We start from the raw sequence: 14,762 nt of genomic DNA, 5'->3' as shown, positions 1-14,762 counted from the left end.
GCCTATGAACGATCTTGCCACCTTCTACAAAGACCATCAGTGTCCCCAGAACATCTTAGCGGTGGTGAGGTGGTGTCTGGTAAATGATCACACAGGCGGAGTCCAACAAGAAACACCAGGGCCTTTTCAACCAGGACTCGGTAAAAGAATTTCTCATTTTTACTTTGGAAAGGCTTAGTGACATTTACAACGCTAAATAGTTTCCTTAACAAGTCTCATAGAATTGAAACAACTGAAAGTTAAGTGGGAAAAAAAAAGCCTGACCACTTTTATGTGATTTTAAAATTGTTATTTAAATATGCAAGTGTAGGCACAGAACACCAAGTACCAGGGGGAAAGTCTGCCTGAGAAATGTGAGGCAGTCTTACAACGAACGCTAAAGTCTTAGTCTTCTAGAGTCTAATACTTCATTCAGCAGGTCGTGTTCCTGCTCCTTTCTTTTCTCCTTGCCAGCGATTTTCCTCACTCCCCTTATTGAATGAATGGGCAGAAAACAGCCATAAAGCCTTACTTAGCTGAAGCTCTACCTATAAACAACTTAACTTGTATTTTAATACTCAGTGAAAACAAAATTTCTTCTTCTTAGCTGTCTGCTTATTAGATTCAAAAGCCAACAACAATCATGCTTTTCTAGCTGGTGCAAGTAGTTCTTGGTAGTCTGTTAGCTGCCAAGGCAGAAAGTAAGACCAAGAAAAAGTACCTGATAGGGCAAGTGACTGGTCATGGCTGCAAGCAATGGGGTTTTGTCTTGCTAAACTAGGCAGAAAAGGATCATACAGGAAGACTATCCACTGAAGAGTGGACAGAGTGTTAGAAAGCCAAAAATAGCTGGGCAGCAAGTCAGGAAGATGCCACCCGAGGCACCAGCACACTGGCCAACAGACATCAACACCTTGAAACTGTTGCTAGGTGTGATTTCATCTCTACAAGCCTTCTCCAAGATTTAAAGCCCAGAATGATAACATGCAATTGGCCAAGGACTCTCCCTCCAAAAATGGACGCATAAACTCAAAAAAGGAAAGTCCTGCTGTAATGAAGCATCAGATTTCCCCCAGGAAGGATGCCAAGGTAATTATACAAGAGGAGGCCGAGGACGACGTATCCCTTCCCTTCAGCATGCTTGTGACAGTCCTACGATGCTGCTGAAAAAATATTCATCTTCTCCATTGCTGCAAATACCCTGGTCAACTCTAGACCTGGGTTCTAGTTTTCAATAACAGGTGATACAGATTCTACTGTCATTCATAGTGTACAGGAGGCACTGAAAATTTGAAGATTAAGAATTTGTATTTTAGGATGTGAACTTTATGTGCAGTTTTATAATAGGTGTGAAATAGTGATTTATAATAAGGCATATAAATTCGGTGTTGTCACAGGTTTCCTAAAAACTTTGGAATATCCAATGTGCTGAGTGTCTTTTAAAAAATATTTTATTTATTATTTTTATTTTATGTGTATGAACATAATGTCTGCAATGTAGGTAGGTGCACCCATGTCATGCAATGCCCACAGAGGTCAGAAGAGGGTGTAAGATTGCCTGGAACTGGAGTTACAGACAGTTAGCTGCCATGTGGGTTCTAAACAGAGGTCCTCAGCAAGAGCAGTTGGTGCTCTTAACCACTGAGCCATCTCTCCAGCCCCCGAGTGTCTTCTTGTATACTAATAAGATAACTGGCAACTGGAGGCTGGTATTAGGTAAATCCATGCAATTAGAGGACTGGAACTTTTGGTCTCACCTCCCACCTATGAGAAGGGCAAAGAGGTGAAGGTCGAATTGATCATAAATGAGCAAATAGCAAGTAAAGTATTTCTCTGAGCTCTGTGACACACTGTATAAAATTAACCAAACTCACTGAAGGAAGTTCCCAATTTCTGTCTGGTAGGTTCAGAGTAGAGTTCACACTTAACAACTTGACATTGTCATGTGAAGGGAGCCAGTCTTGTGGGGCTGAGCCCTTAACCTGTAAGATCTTTGTCTATATCTAGGTAAGGAGTGCTGAAACTGAATTAAGTAATAGGACATATATCTGGCTTCCGCTGGAGGGAGCAGTGAGTGTGTGACGTGAACAGTTTTCTCTCTCCCTTTCAGGCAAAGTCCTCTAATATTGACCAGGCAGGGCTGCAGAAAGAGTATTAAAAATATGATACATAAAGCCCCCAGCACAACAGTGAATGTGGAAGGCTGAATAGAGAAGGCAGAGAGGAAACCCAGCTGGACCCCAGAGGGTCTTCCCTTAGTCTGGTGTGTTTGAGAACTGGGGGTCCTCTAGTTTGGGCACACTTCTCACCAGTGCACAGGAGCTACTGAAATCCCAGTGGCAGTCCTGTGTTCAAAAATGCATGCATGTATGAAATTCTCAAACAGTAAAAATAAATAGAAAACTTTAAACTCAAAAAAATATATACATAGGGTTGGGTGTAGACTGACGAGTGCCAAGACAAGATTAGAATACTGAAAGAGAGTGACATCTAAGGCATCCGTTTTCAACTTACTTGGAATACCTCAGAGAAGTAGATCCTCAACTTAGCAAGAAAATTGACATACCAACATAACTGAATATTTGTAAGCTAATCACTTAATGGAACAGAGCAAAGCTCAAAGGTTGCTCCCCTTCTATGTTTGCCAAGTTTCTTTACTTCCTTGTCTACCAGGTCTCCTTGGTTGAGTTATAAAAACAAATATTGAATATCTATCCTAAGCCACATATTCACTATATGTTGGACACATGAAGTATTCCAGCTCAAGTCTCAGTTCCTTCTTTGAACTATCAATACAGACAGTGTCTCTGCTCTGAAGATGAGTGTGAGTAGATCGACCCAGAACTGGATGTCATTCATCAGGAGGAAGGGTATAATGGTCCAGCACATCTGTGATGAGTGCCCGTAAGGGTACTGGGGCGGGGGGTCAGCTCCAGAAGGGCTGGATTGAGAAAGCTTGCCTTTAGGGGAAATGATAACTGTCAGGCACTGTAGTACAACAAATGTCCCCGTATTCAATCTCAGATAAACACTATTGTCCAAATTAGGAACAATAAGACATGGAGATCATGAAAAAATGTTCCAAATATTTCCTTGACTCTCCCACCCCCTCCTCCTCTTCTTTTTTTCTATTTTAGCAGAAGGTATAAGCCTAAATACTTAAGAAAGCCCACTATTCAGGAAAACAGATTTCTTATTTTAATAACACTCCTAAAATGGCACTGTTCAGCCATCTGTTGTTAACTCTGCAACTCTGCGTTTTCTACTCCTCCCTGAATATCAGTATCACCCACCAGTCCACCCGCCGCCCCCCAAAAAATTGTCATAAGAAAGGAAAAAGATTTGGTGGGGAAAAAACCAAGAACATTTGTGTGCTCAGAATACAATTCTGTTAGCTATTCTTTCTGTCTTTCTTGTGTTACATAGGCTGTTGAAGTAGAGACAAATTTATAATATTAACTATAAAAAAACATGCCAGAAAGTAGAGGATTCAGAGAAGCGGAGAGCCAGAATCATGGTAGTTACTCAGTTCCATAGTCACTCCCACAGCTGAGAAAATATTCCTGGATCTTTACAGGAACCCACAGGAGCAGCCAAATGGATCCCAAACCAGAGCCAGAACCAAGCAAATCTCTGTCCGTGGACCAGGCTGTACCACAAGACACCAAAAATACCGTGAAGTTCATCATCAAAAGAGCAAGGGTTTCTGGGATTGCATGGTAAACACCATGAAGAAAATCCTGAAACACTGACTCCCGTCCTCATCACTGGCAAACTCTAAAGATAATAGTGCGTTAACCAAGGGCTGGCAGGGAGGGGTGGCTCAGCTGGTGAACTGCTTGCCACACAAGTATGAAGACCTGAGTTTGGATGCCCAACATCCACACCAAAGCCAGGCACTCTGGTCCCAGAGTTGAGGAGGTGAAAACAGGGGGATCCCTGGGGCTCACTGGCCAGTCAGTATAGCAAATCAGTGAGCTCCAGGATCAATGAGAGACCGTCTTGAAAAACAAGGTGTAATGTAATGAAGACAACCAATGGCCCCCACATACAGAGGCACATGAACATGTGCATACAAATACATATACCTATTTTTTAAATTTTGAAATATTGACTTTACATGTGTAAGAAATGTAAGTGAAAATGTTAAGCTATTTTATAAACGTACATGAAGCTTACTGTCATGGTTAATTTGTATTTGTCAATTTTCCTGGATTAAGGAATGTTCTAAAAGCTATTTAATGATTACTTCTGTGTGACTGTAGGACTGCTTCCAGAAGAGGCTGACATTTGAATCAGCAGGATGAGTAAGGAAGATCCGCCTTCACTAATGTACACAGCATCACCCATTGAATACAGCACAAAAGTGAAGGAGTCAACTTATTCTTTTCTTCTAATGCCAAAATATCCATTGTCTTTTGCCCTTGGGCACTGCAGCTAATTCTTGGGACTTATGGCATTGGCTGCCCTGGTTCTCAGGCCTTCTGATCAAGTTACAACCATCAGCTTCCTTGCCTTCTAGCTTGCAGATTGCAGATTACAGTACTTATAATCTCTGATCATGTGAGCCAATTTCTGATAAATTTGTATGCATCCTACTGGTTCCATTTCTCCAGAGAACCCTGATGAATAAACTTATTAAATGGCATATTCCTGCCTTGATTGCTGTGTTCAGAGATCTAATTAGTGACTCTGTGTACAAAGAACTAGAGAAAATGGAAATGTCTCTGAATGATTTACCGGGTAGCACCAATAAGGCGGAAGTGTTGAAATCTCACAGCAAGCAACTCCAGGACAACTGTGTATGGTTTTATGAAAAGAATGGTCAACACCTTTCCTTATAGGCAAGGCCATCTCTAATGAATTAGGCACTACATGTTAAAAGACAGATTGAGTAGAAACAAAAGCCTCAGTGGAAGTGGGGCATGTACATACAGAAACACATTCACAGGAAATCAGGTACAGCAAAAGATCACCAGACTGCCTCAGTGGACGTGCCCTGCATTCAAAACTGACAATGGAAGACAATCATGACATCAGAACAAAAGTTAAAGCCAAAAGGTTGACAAAAGTAGTTAGGAAGTGAGTGAGGAGGAATGATCCAGTCAAGAGACATCTGGCTGCTAGGGATGCCAAACAGGCTTCATCTTGAATGATAGCTTCAATCCACTGAAAGTTGCCTAGAGTTTGCATTAGGAAGGATGCTAAGCCCAGAATATTACAATTTGCCATGGACAGCCACTTCCATGAGATCTAGACCATAAAATTACCTATACAGATAGAAAGATTAAGCAGGAGAGATGTTTCTAGAAAGCAGAAATTTGATTTGTCCTCCTTTGTTTTGAGAGATGAGTGAAAGGTTTCCAGTAGTAGCACAGCTTAGTTCAATGCAGATGGTCAGAAAGAGTGCAGGAAGCACACAGATCCAGAGCCTTAGCTGATGGGAGAAGGGCAGGTAATATCAGCATACCCAATCAGACACAGAGCATAATAGAACATACAGTATATTTCCAGTCACTGTGTGATGGGGCACTTGGAAAAGGTATACATGTAAGCTAAGGTTTTAAGGAGAGGGGGATTGTTACAAGCCAGTGACAGAATCAAAGCCTAGGAAAGGGAAGTCTAGCTATGCTCTAAAAAAGAGAAACTAGAAATAACACACTTCATTTGTATATGATGCACATTTATGAAAAAGTCTCAATAAAACCATTTTGTACAACAAATGTACACACCAATAACAAAAAACTAACAATATATACTCAGTTGTTCAACATAGTCAATGTCTACTGATTTTCTTGGGAAATTCTACAGTCATTCAGCTCTTTAATTCAAAGACAGTAGCTGAGGAGCTGAAGCACGTCTCACAATCTGCAGAACATAGAATAGCATGTTAGGGAGGACAAAAAAATCCAAAGTTCTGACTGGAAAGATCAGGACAAGGGATAAAGAGCATAGAAAAAATACCACCAATATGATGACACTCCAAGATGAAAATAAAATTCAGCTACCATACTAGCTAAAAAAACAATCTGTAAGGTGGTGCAGGAAAAGCTAGCTAGGATCCACTGCCCAATAACAGATGAATGTGTTCTGGCTTCAGCCACATCTCCTTGATTCTCCAGGTTCCTTCTAAGAGGAAGCTATCCTGTGCTTTTCAAGTCAGTCAGTCACTCTTTCGGAAAAGAGCAAAATAGGGCTGGAGAGATGACTCAATGGTTAAGAGCACTGGCTGTTCTTGCAGAAGACCTGGGTTCTAATCTCAGCACCCACATGGGAGCTAACAACCATCTGTAAGTCCCGTTCCAGAGGACCCAACACCCTCTTCTGTTCTCCATGGTCATTACATGACACAGGTGCACTTACACACATGCAGTATGGAATCGTCTATATGAGCAAAATACAGTTGAAGGTATCGGGATCATGAGCCAAGTCTCTAACCTCAAGGACTTTGCCAGAGCTGATACTGCAGGCTGTTCTTGACAGAGAAAAGACTATGAACAAGACACATCTGGCATGCAAGATGTGTTAAAACTCAACCACCTTGTGGTCATGTAACACCTGACAATGGCTGAATGTCTCAGTTGTCTGTAGGGAACAAAAAAAAGAGTATTCAGTGAAAATGCAGATATAAAATGTTTGATTAAAAATGCACAGAATATATACAGCATGAGGAATCAGTCTTTGGACTGCTAGGACCAAATATGGTTGTAACCTGGTATCCATGGAGCACTGCTTCTAGAATGCCCCTCTCCCCCAACGACACCCAACTCTATAGATGCTCAAAGCTCTTACATAAGATGGTCTAGAGTCTACATGTATTCTCTCTTGTACTTTAAATCACCTCTAGATTATTTACAAGACCCAATGCCTAACGTACTACGCAATTAGTTGTACTGTTACATTGTTTGGTGGATAATGACAATTAGAAACTCTGCACTTTTCCAAAATAGTTGTATTTTTTTCAAATAGTTTTGATTTCTAATTCGTCAAATATATGTAAATGAAAATTATGGATAAGGAAGGTCAGGTATATAAAGCCTGGTATATCATCAATTAAAATGACTGGATAAGAAATAAAGTCAACAGTCCTCACTCCCATGTTGCTCAGGTTGAATGCTAAGACAGATGAGTCACTGTATAATCATAAGACAGCATCTCAAAAGTTATGATATACTGTGTACAGAATTCTGTAGAATATGAACAAGAGAATTACTAATTTTGAAGAAGAATTTGGGGTAAACTTCCAGGATAATGGACCTAGGTGGGTCTTGAAGGTTGCCTAGGCTTCTACTGCACACACACACACACACACACACACACACACACACACACACAACCACTATATAATCACAACTCAAACTTCCATGGAGCCCAGTCCATTGGTAAACTCATAGTAAACACTGAAACATAACTGATGGTCCTAACTCCATAAAAACAGGTTTACCTTTCTTTATTGTATAGTATGAAGAATGTAGAGATAAGAGCCAGGATGGTAGGGAAGGACTGCTTCAATGCTTGACACTTGAAAAATCTTTTCTCTGTTTAGTTCACCAAAACTGCACCATAAATTATTCAGTCTGTCCTAATTAACTCCCCAGAGGATTATCTTCAAGGCACAGTTAGTTGGTTGTTGCCTGAGGCCAAACTCCAAGCTAGCACTGGGGTGTGGGAGGGATACAAAAGTTTCTCTGCACTTGAAGATTTCAGATACATGGTTACCTTGAACCAGAGAGCAGATGAAATTCTTTTATGAAGATGACTGTTAAACCAAAGGGGCATAGGGAATTTTATATCGTAGGCTGTCACTGACGGCTTGTCAGAATATGTCCCTTACAAATAAAACTTCAGGCCTAGGCACATTAAGGATTTTTAAATATTTGAATGGAGACAATAAGGTTTTCCCAAAGACAAAATGATCATTTTCATTATTTTGGGAGTATGGACTAGAAAATCCTAAAAACAAAACACTCTAGCAAGAGTCCCCAGAAGAACCTCCAAGTTAGGGCTGGTAAGAAAATGGTGCCAAAAATCCATAGTCAGGCACTAAAATAGCTTTTTAAGCAAGAACTGGATGGAAAAGCATTTGGGAAGCCAGCAAAAGACGGCTGAGTTGGAGGGTCAGGGACAAGGAATCCGGTCTGAAAGAACAGTGTGTGAGTAGAATAAAACAGTTGAAACCCACAAGGTCCAAGTCAAGGGTTAGTGAGTGAACAGCGTGCAAAGATGGGGCAGGTAGGAATGGAGACCTCGAGTGTAAGGAAAAAAGAAAGTTTAAACCCTTCTCTCCCCAAGGCAGAGCCGAGTGCCATGGTTAGGGCCTGCTAACCAAGAGGCAAGTGGGAATAAGCCCAACACCAAGGCTGGTGCAGGCTGCTTTCGCCCTGTTCTGCCCTTCACACACGTGGCTACATCAGTTTTCCCTTATTCATCCCTGGTGGCATTGGTACACAGGGCATAGCACCAGCTTTGCAAGAACCTGCTCTGTGGGCAATAGCAATACACAGAGTCATTTTCCAAGTAAATAAGAGGCAAATGCTCCCAAAATGCCATCCACTGCATGTAAGGTAATGGGCTGACTTGTCTGCCAAGGGTCAGAGTGGTGGGTGGAAGCTGGCTGCACATTCCCTGTCACCTGCCTTATGGTGTCATAACAAGTCTATTTTGGTTTTGTCTCTGCTTCCTGTTCCAAGCACACAGCTTTGAACCCACCGGAAATTCCTGAGTGACAGGAATGTTATAGATCATTATTAATGAATAACTTTGGGGCTATATTTGGGTTTATGCTAGCAAGGTATCTGAAGACAGTTTCAAGGGAAATGTTGACCACAGCATTTAGAGGGTTGGAACTCTCAGCCTCCTTTCTAACCTCTGGTGAGAGAAAAGCCTGGAGCCTGAGTTAAGTATCAAGAGCCAGCAATACACAATCCATCACGTCTAGGCAACGAAGCCTGGAAGGATACTGTTGAACAGGGGGTTCGAGCACCTTCCATGGTAGTGAGCACATTAATGTACTGGGAGGGTGGTCCCTGCAGAGGAGGCAGGAGCCCAGCAGCACTCAAGAACTTTCTAGGTCATCATGCTGTGTGCCTTTGCATCTGTCTGGTTTTGTATCCTTTATAATAAGCTGTACTTAAGCATAGCCAAAGAACCATCAAACCTGGAGTAGTACCAGGAGGACCTTCAAATTTGTGCTCAGCCAGACAGAAAGTTGGGTGACCACAGCTACTAAAACAAAGTTTGTGGGACGGAGCCCTTAACCCCTGGGTCTGCACTGACTCCAGCTAATAGATTGAGCACTATATTAAGTCACAGGACACCCAGCTGGTGTTAGACAGCTATTGTGGAAACAACAGTGGAGCCCCCTCATCCCCTGCCACCCAGATGTGGAGTCAAGTGCCCTCCCTATGAACCTGGTCTGCTCCCACAACTGCTTAACTAATACTAATGAACACGACAGTAGTTCTAGGCCTTAGATTTTGGAAGGTCTAGAAACTTCCACCATTGTGCTTTTGGAAAGTCCTAAGCCACACCATGTTAATAATCCAACTACTCAGTCAGAGAGTCCTCGAGAAAGAGGCCAGTCCTCAGAGGGAGAGGGTCCAACATCCAACCATGAAGTGGAACTTCTAGAAAGCCCAGCCACAGCTGCTATCTGACTGCAGGAGGGATGTCGGGTTCCCAAAAGAACTGCTCAGGGGAATCCAGGGAACAAGGCTAAGGATATCAACTACCAAGTTCTGACAGAGTTTGTTCTGTGACCAGAGAGACTCAGCACAAGGAACGCACTTGTCCGATACAGGCATCTTTCGTCATAACCTGAAAAGTTATTTTAGCTTGTCTTCTTGTTAGCCATGTTCTCATTCATGAAACAAAGACTTATTGAACCCTTGCTGTGGGCCAGACTAGGTACCAAAAGCATGCAAGAGAATTTTTTTTTCCTCTCTCAAGGTGTGCCTGGCAAAATTGCTACACTCACTCTGTCTTTCTTTCACACAGAGCTCAGCTTTCTTTTTTTCCGGGCAGTCCCCTCCATAGCATCCCACTTGAAGGACAAATGAGACTCCATTCAAGTGCCCATCTCCACGGCATGTTTCAGACTAACCTGATTTCTGCACTGCAATGTCTCCAACTCTCCATAAAAGCCCAAAGGGCAGCTAACAATACTTCTTAAAGATTATTATGAGATTAAAGCAGAATTTTTAAAAAGACTGTCCTAATAAAAATAAACTAAGCAAGTGATATTTTACTGGCCATGCTAAAGTGTGTTTGCCCTGAGAAGTTCTGTGAGTCACAGCAAACGCATCCACAGGTAACTTGCTTCTTCAATCTGTAGGGTAGTTGGACATTTTCCTTCACCATCCCTGTCAGGGCTGTTGTGAGGCCTGAGCAGACATGCTCACACTTTGTGGGATCTGGGGGACAGCGGAGAGGCCTTTTCTTCTTCCTTTCAACATAACCACATGTTTCTGAGCGTCTCTTAACTGATTTCCTACCATCCATCAATTAGCTACAAGCTTCACTGCCAGTACCCACACTGGTACTTCAGTTCATAAGTGAATGTTTATTTAATTAAGTCCTTCATCAGAGATGCCAAGTGCAGAGGGTATTTAGTGTTTTTAAAATATCCCACAATTGAGTTTGGCAGCTGAATTACTGTCACATGATCAAGTGCAATCTCATTGCCAGCTTCAACAAACACAAGATGCGTCAGCAGCGCCCAAGATAAGTGTGCATTAATAGTGTATGTTAAGCAATCATTTAGATTGAGAGCAGAAATGAAAACATAGGCCCCAAAGACCTATTTTTAAATTGTATTGCAGACACTGACCAATCATGTATTTAAGTTTGATTAAATATCATAAATACCTCCTCCATTTGGACAATCAAACTACTTTGAGCTACAGCGCCATAATTCACAATTTGTTTTAATCTCCAATGACTCTAAACTTTTTAATCTTACTCTTTCTTCCTATTAATACTCTATAATAAGACAATTTCTGTAATTCTGTCTTTTAAAATCCTTTTTTCACAATAGGCAAAACATGTAAACAGCCTGGATGTCAGCAGATACAGCCATAGTCTAGAATAGTACTCAGTAACTAAAAACAAAATGACTGGTGATAGACGCAGTAAGTTGGACGAATCTTGGGCCAAGTACACTGAGGGAAAGAATGACTATCCTAAATGGTTAGACACTAATTAATTCTATTTGTATTTTATTCTTTAAATGATAAATTATAGAAGTAGAGCTAAGATTAGTGGCTTCGAGGGACCAGGGATGGGCATGGCTTTAAAAGACAACTCAAGGGATCCCTGTTTAATGGACCTGTTATCCATGTTGGCTACACCCATATCAATATTCTGCTGGTAATTCTGTTACAACTTTGCAAGATGTTTCCATTGGTAGAAATGGAGGAAATTGCAACACCAGAACTCTCTGTAGTACATCTTAAAACTGTACTTGAATCTAATTTAATTTTTCTCAAGTCCCAGTTGGTTGTGTTCTATACTAGAATTCTGCTTAAACTATAAGGGAATTCTCCTTATACATTATCTGACATTTTAAAGTCAGTAACATGAGCTATTATTATGCCAATATTACAATTACCTGAACAAAAAAGCTTGACTCTTAAATTTAGCTTTGAAGAGTGGGTCTGAACTTGGGGGACACCTGTTCCTTCAGCTATCTCTTAGAACTGTCTGTCTCCTGGAACCTTGCTCCCAGGTCGGGCCTCACTCACATTTTTATTCAAACTGGTTTCTCCAGCTTCACTGAGGAAGTATAAGTTTGGAGCCACGCCTAATAGACCAGCCTGCTTTTTCATCCCTAGTTTTAGAATATCTCATTCACCCAAGGTCAAGTGTCCCGTAGGTGGTCAGCCTTTACTGTGTGCAGTAAAGATGGGTGCACTGTCTTTCAGTGCTTTGATAGGCTAATTCTCAAACACACCCACATTCGTTCATTATCTTTTTGGGTTGAATACCAAATTGAGGTGCCCCAACCCAGACACAAGGGTTATTTTTAAGGTTAATTAGAATTCATTAGTCCATATTCTGTAGGCTTTATAAGTCATTTCTACATAACATGTTTTACTAGAAACATTGTCATTTCCCAAAAGTAATACAACCCCTCTTAAAAGTTATCACTCATTTTAAAACAAGGTTCAGTGGCTGAGGCTATAGCTCAGGGGGAGAGCTCCTGACTAGCATGTATGAGCCTCTGTGTTTAAGCCGTATACAGAGAGAGAGAGAGAGAGAGAGAGAGAGAGAGAGAGAGAAAGAAAGAAATTAATTAAAAAAAAGCAATTTAAATGTTAAAATATATTCTGGCACTACTTATTAGGTGGCTAAAATCTCATATTTCAAAAGCTGAAGATAAATTTTAGTATAGTAAACAAAACACTTTTTTACAAACTAATTTCAAAGTAAGGGAAACAATTCTTCCAGATTTTAATAATACTATTGTTTTTATTTACCATTCCCAACAGTTTAACAGATCAGTGACTTTATTCCAAAGCATTTTTCCTTGTTTTAAAAATTCACTTTTCCTATGCTTCATCTTAAATCTCATTCTGGAGATCCTCTCTGGGCAGCTCGAGAGTTCACGGCAGTCCCTTTAAACAACACACAAAAACGGAACAACACAGTACATTTACAAACATAACTTCAACACTGCTCTTTGGACTGGGGGACTTTAAAACGAAATATATTAAGCATCCAGCCTTTTCTCTTCCAAGTAATATATGACACACATTTAACCCCACCCTCGGGGTGTCTCCAGCACCCTACCCATGGAAAAGGCTGGACCTGAGAGGTGGGTTGAGAGAACAGGGGGCTTCAGTGGAATGGAGGGAAGGACTCATTTCTTACAGAGCCATTTAAACACCAGCAACCAAATAAAAGCTGCCTTTTTACTGTGTAAGCCCAGCAAGGTCCAAACATCCACTAAGTGTCTTATCAGCCTCCAGAACCAGCTACACCCAGCTACCACTTCCAGTGCCTTCATATAAAGGTGGCTGCATGCAAAACCCAGAACACAGTTGCTTCCTATTTTCTTAGGAGTTCCCTAACAGGCACCCACTCGAAAGTCCTAACGTGGAGCTAGGGAGATGGCTCAGTCAGTAAAGTGCTTACCACACCAACATGGTTTGCTGAGTGGATCCTCATGTGAGCTGAGGCCAACATCCATAATTCCAGTGCTGAAGGATGGTGAAGACAGGCAGTCCCTGCAGGAAGGTGAGACAATGCCAACCAGCCCTTCCTTACTGACCAACCTACCACAAGTCTCTACTCATCGAAGACAAACCAGCGTGTGATGACAATGAGAACCTCCATCTCTGAAGGGCAAAGAGGAAGAAACCCTCTGCTCCCAAACTTCTCAGGAGACTGTATGGAAGTGGCTAGCATATTTATTCACTGAACTTAGGTCAATGATTGTCTGCCATACTTAAAACTAGGGGAAGAGGGAGGGACTGGGGAGATAGATCAGTTGGTAAAGCACTGACCTCACAAGCATGAAGACCTGAGTTCTAATCCCCAGTATGCACATAAAAAGCCATGCACGGTGGCACATGCCTGTAACCTCAGTGCTGTGAAGCAGAGACAGGAGGATCCCAGCTAGCCTGGTCTATCTGGCAAAGTACCAAGTTTGAGGCCCTGTCTCAAACAAAAGATAGAAAACATGTGAGGACTGACATGAGGTCATCCTCTTACTTCCACACAGATGCCAAGTATGTGTACCCCCATACCCATTGGTATAATCCCCATACAAACACAGAGAGAGAGAGAGAGAGACAAAGAGAGACAGAGAGACAGAGACAGAGAGACAGAGAGAGAGGAGACAGAGGAAAGGTCATGGTGCCCTAGACAAGCACATACTCAGGACAGCACTTTGGCCATCCTGAATATCCAACCTGATGCTTCAGACTGGTGAGTTTGTAGCTCTGTGTCACGGTGAACATGTGCAATTTTGAACTGGCTGAGGTGGCTCCAGGTGAAAAGTCCAGTTTACCACCTAATGGGCAGTAAGATCTTGATGCGTCCTTTTTTTGTTTTGTTTTGCTTTGAGACAGGGTCTCCCTGTAGCCCCATCTGGCCTGGATCTCACTATGTAGACCAGGTGAGCCTTGATATCACAAGGATCTGCCTGCTTCTGCTTCTCAAGGATTAAAGACATGAGCCATCACAGCTGGATTTATGTCTCCTTTTGAAGCCAGGTAAGCCTAGCTTTCCCTGAGGGCTATGAATGAATGACCCAGTCTCCGGATGTCAACAAGGGTGTCCCTCCCCCAGCATTGGGAAAGAAAGGTTGGCATACCTTTAACTTCTGTTACAAGTATCTGGAGCCTGGAGGGAGTTCACATGCTTATAATCTGTTGACTAACAGAAGAGAACTTTGGGAAAGCTTATGGTTAAGAATCTTCTGAGAATGTCAACTGCTGTATCCACGTTCTATGAGGCAGCCTCACCCTCGTCCCCAGCGCTGCCACCACCTCCTCTCACCTTGTTTTCTGAGTTTGGCCTTTCCGAGGGCTGGAGTAGGGGACGAAGGTGGAGGGCAATGCCCCCTCAGTGGCACTCAGTTTTTAACTTCCCGCATCTGTGGAAATGGCCACTGAACCATTCCAAAGAGTTACATAAAGTGAGCCAGGAAAAAGAGGGTTTTCTAAAATGAAAGGTATTAAGAAGAGACAATTTATGACTCAAACATTAAACAAAAGAAAAACACCTTTGTATTAATAATGACCAGTTACTACAATGCTTTCAAGTTTCTATCCTGAAGA

General features: G+C 41.9%; 1 long non-coding RNA gene across 1 annotated transcript; it reads right to left on the bottom strand.

Moving 5' to 3' along the window:
• Window positions 1-12,462: 12,462 nt before the first annotated feature.
• LOC115068493 lies at window positions 12,463-14,036 on the bottom strand. Its single transcript, XR_003847834.1, has 3 exons — window positions 13,893-14,036; window positions 13,114-13,205; window positions 12,463-12,593 (listed from the first exon to the last, which is right to left on the bottom strand). It is a non-coding gene; the product is annotated as an uncharacterized LOC115068493 (long non-coding RNA).
• Between the last annotated feature and the right edge of the window lie 726 nt (window positions 14,037-14,762).

The sequence above is a fragment of the Nannospalax galili genome, unplaced genomic scaffold (genome assembly GCF_000622305.1).
Source record: "Nannospalax galili isolate Female #2095 unplaced genomic scaffold, S.galili_v1.0 scaffold1129, whole genome shotgun sequence".
NCBI classification, from domain to species: domain Eukaryota; kingdom Metazoa; phylum Chordata; class Mammalia; order Rodentia; family Spalacidae; genus Nannospalax; species Nannospalax galili.
This window is presented reverse-complemented; position numbering and strand designations above follow the sequence as displayed.